The 4,341-nt window shown below is 49.0% G+C and overlaps 1 pseudogene; it reads right to left on the bottom strand.

Moving 5' to 3' along the window:
- Positions 1–801: 801 nt before the first annotated feature.
- LOC123955797 lies at positions 802–920 on the bottom strand (annotated as a pseudogene).
- Positions 921–4,341: the final 3,421 nt, after the last annotated feature.

Raw genomic sequence — 4,341 nt, 5'->3', positions numbered from 1 at the left:
GTGTTTCCCTAGAATCCTGGTGTTCACCAGCAAGAGGGCATAACAAATGGCATTTTCCCTCTTTGTTCCTTTCTAAGGAGTCTGGCGTTGGCCTGTTTTCAAAATGTTTTCTAATTCAGGACGATGGTTCATCCATGGATGATGGATGGCTGCATCCATGTTAGGATTCCGGATTCATCCTGGGTGCCTTTAGGAATACCTGAAGGGATGGTAGGACACAGACATCCACTGAGATCTGAGCTGCTCCTGCTTCTACTGTGGCTTCAGCCTGATGCTCATAGGGCTGGAAAGCTTTTCCATTTTTGCTAGAAACAAGCTCTCCAACAAAACCCTGGGGTCACCTGTGAAAAGGTTTCCTTCTGTGTTGGCACATGAATAGTCTAGCAATGGCTACATCTCCCACATCTGTTCTGCATTCAAAACTGACCTCGGAGTATTTGTGATACAGAATCATGGTGTTCACCAAAAACCAGGATCACAATTCACACATATTCCTTCTGTATTCCGAAGGGTGAAGGGCCAAAGGATACCATATTGGTGCTCTGATGCTGAGGGAGAAGATGGACAAGGGATGCTTAGAGGATGCTAGTTTGGCACGCCTGAAGGTGGTAACAAAGTGAGAGAATCAGAGGCAAAATGGAGGGGGGAGGGGAAAAGGGGAGAAGAATAAAAAAGTCACATGAATGACAAAACAGATATTCTTAACGGCTCCCAACCAAGAAGCAGTGACTAGGAAAAAGGAAGGAGGCCGAAGGGAGGAAGAAAAGAAGAAGGCCAAAGAAAAGAGTTTGGGGGAGAGAAAGCCTACAGCACCCGGTATTTCCAGGCGGTCTCCCATGCAAGTACTAACCAGGCCCGACCCTGCTTAGCTTCCGATATCAGACCAGATTGAGTGCGTTCAGGGTGGTATGGCCTTAGACCCCTGCTGCTGCAGCTCCGCGCTCCAAGAGCCTGCTGCGTGCTTCCTGGGCCCCGGTGCGCGCCGTGGCTCCCCTCTCCGCCTGCTCTGGGCCTGGTGCCTGCCTCCCAGCCTGCTCAGGGTCCCAGATGCCTGCGGCACCCCAGCATCGCCAAAGTCCGGGCACTCTCTCATCGCGGGCTCCCTAGCCGCTCCGCCACTTGGCTCCCCAGATGGCAACCCGGTGCCTTGGCGCGTGCCATGTGCTCAGCGCCCCCCAGAGCCTGCCCGCTGCCCTAGGCCTAGCACAGCCCGCCAACCGGCTGTCCCTCCTCTTCTCTCCTCTGCTCTCCTCTCCTCAGCTCTCAGCTCTGCTCTCCTCCTCTCTGCTCTGCTCTCCCCCTCTCTCCACCCGCCTTGCTCCCAGCCCACATGAGGACACAGGCGATGCCATACACCAGCTCAGACATGACAGCCCAGCCCCGTGGCCCTTCCTCCGCCACGCTTCCCCTCGCCACCCACCCACACCAGGCCCTGACTGAGAGACATAAGAGGCTGGCTCACCTACACAGACACGTGGACACCCAGGGAAATAAAGGGACAGACACAGACAGAGGGACATCTGGACAGACAGCAAGAATGCAGAGCCAGAGAGACAGACTCTCCAACCCGCAGACCCCCTCAGACCCTCCACCCCCACCCCACAGGTCAGACAGGGTGAGAATGAACAGGACGCAGACAGGGAAACGGACTGAGACACGGGTCGCACGCAACACTCACACACTCACAAACTCTCTCTCTCTCACACACACACACACACTCACACACCCTCTAATTTGGGAATTCTGAGTCACATACCTAGATTCCACCTGCCACCCAGGCAGAGATGGTGCATTTTGGAGCCCCTGAAAACCCTCAGAGTGAGAGGAACTGCCATCAACGATCACCTCACATGGTTGGAACGGCCATCATATGAGAGAGAGACACCCGGTGCATTAAGGGTGTGTAGATAAGGGGACCTTGTGCACTGTTGGTGGGAATAGAAATGGGTGCAGCCACTGTGACAAACACTATGGAGGTCCTGAAAAAAAATAATACAGCTACAGCATGACACAGTAACCACTCTACTGAGTATTTCTTTGGAGAACACAGAAACACTGCCTCCAAAAGAGAGAGGCGCTATCATATTCACAGCAGATTATTCACGATAACCAGACATGGAAACATTGAACTTGGGAACCTTATGCTAAGCAACCCAGACATGGAAAGACAAACACCAGAGCCTGTCATGGACATTCCACATGGAAAAGTATACTGAATGCATAGATAATGAGAACAGATTGGTGGTTCCCAGCTTCGGGATTGGTGGGGGGAAATGGGTGAAGGTAGTCAAAGGTGCCATGTTTGAGTGATAAAAATCCTCAAGTCATGGAATGTTCTGTGCAGAATGGAGAAGAAAACTAACCCTGCAGGATGGGATACAGGCTCCCCCACTACTTGAAAGTACAGTGTTCCTAGGAAATCTTTCACAGAAGAAATGGTGTAAATGGAAAAAAGAATGACCATTAATTTCTACAGAAAAATGAGTGAGTATGCCCAGACACCAAAAGTTCCTTCTCTTTGGCTATTCTTAGACCTCAGGACACAGCATCCTAATAGATGCCCAAAATAAATGGAGAGAAAGCACAGGGATACTCACAGACACAATTCAAACTGCCGGTGGCTGGACGCAGAGAGCAGTGCCCAGGAAGGAGCTGGTTGGGGTTCACGCCGCCTCTGTAGTGGTTCCCCACAAAACAGAAACTGAATGCAATTCCACTTCTTGACTTTTTTCATAAGAGGGAAATTCTCTTCAGGTTTCTTCCTGCTACTGGAGCTGGGTAATAACTTAGATCTTTTCAAAAAGCCAAGTGTCTTACCATGAACTTTGAGAAAAGTGGGGGAGTCTTGTACTTGAAAGTTGCTGCGGGGGTAGATGTTCAGAGTTCTCCTGGACACAAACATGAGAAGGTCCACCTTCCTCAGCAGGTGGAACACAGACTACCTCCTACCCCCAGAAACCTCCTTCATCTCGCTCAGGACAACCCACAGGAGCTGGGAGTTACCTCAATTCCTCCTTCCTTGGGTTTCCAGTATCAAACCTATTGGTAAACCCTGTGAACTCCATCCTCGATAGGTACCCATAATAGCACTAACCCCTCCTTCCAATGCCACCCATCTGGTCCACACTGGAGGCCATCTTTTGCCTGAATTTTTGGAAAATCTTCATCATTGACCTCCCTTGCACATCCTCAATGCTCTGTCATCTGTTCTCAATACTGTTGCCAGGATGGCTCAGTGAAACAGAGTCCCATAGGGTCTGGTCCTGCAATGGCTTTCTGCCATCCTACTGTCACCTCCCTGAGATCATGTCTTAAGCCATCTCCTGTGGCCACAGGGCCTTGTTGCTGCTCCTGGACATAACTGGTATGCTCCTGCCCCAAGAGCTTTGCATTTGCTTTCCCTTCCTTTTAGAAGGCTTTTGATATATCACACACCTTCTTTTTTTTTTTTTTTAATTTTTTATTTATTTCTTATTTTTGTATAAACTTATAATGTATTTTTATCCCCAGGGGTACAGGTCTGTGAATTGCCAGGTTTATACACTTCACAGCACTCACCATAGCACATACCCTCCCCAATGTCCATAACCCCACTCCCCCTCTCCCACCCCCCCCCCTCCAGCAACCCTCAGTTTGTTTTGTGAGATTGAGTCACTTATGGAAAAAAAAAGTCACTTATGGTTTGTCTCCCTCCCAATCCCATCTTGTTTCATTTATTCTTCTCCTGTCCCCCTAACCCCCCATGTTGCATCTCCACGTCCTCATATCAGGGAGATCATATGATAGTTGTCTTTCTCTGATTGACTTATTTCACTAAGCATGATACGCTCTAGTTCCATCCACGTCGTCGCAAATGGCAAGATTTCATTTCTTTTGATGGCTGCATAGTATTCCATTGTGTATATATACCACATCTTCTTTATCCATTCATCTGTTGATGGACATCTAGGTTCTTTCCATAGTTTGGCTATTGTAGACATTGCTGCTATAAACATTCGGGTACACGTGCCCCTTCGGATCACTATGTTTGTATCTTTAGGGTAAAACCCAGTAGTGCAATTGCTGGGTCATAGGGTAGTTCTATTTTCAACATTTTGAGGAGCCTCCATGCTGTTTTCCAGAGTGGTTGCACCAGCTTGCATTCCCACCAACAGTGTAGGAGGGTTCCCCTTTCTCCGCATCCTCGCCAGCATCTGTCATTTCCTGACTTGTTAATTTTAGCCATTCTGACTGGTGTGAGGTGATATCTCATTGTGGTTTTGATTTGTATTTCCCTGATGCCGAGTGAATGTGGAGCACTTTTTCATGTGTCTGTTGGCCGTGTGGATGTCTTCTTTGCAG

Source organism: Meles meles, chromosome 13, assembly GCF_922984935.1.
Source record: "Meles meles chromosome 13, mMelMel3.1 paternal haplotype, whole genome shotgun sequence".
Classification (NCBI taxonomy): Eukaryota; Metazoa; Chordata; class Mammalia; order Carnivora; family Mustelidae; genus Meles; species Meles meles.
The sequence above is the reverse complement of the archived record's forward strand: the minus strand, read 5'-3'. Positions and strand labels throughout refer to the sequence as shown.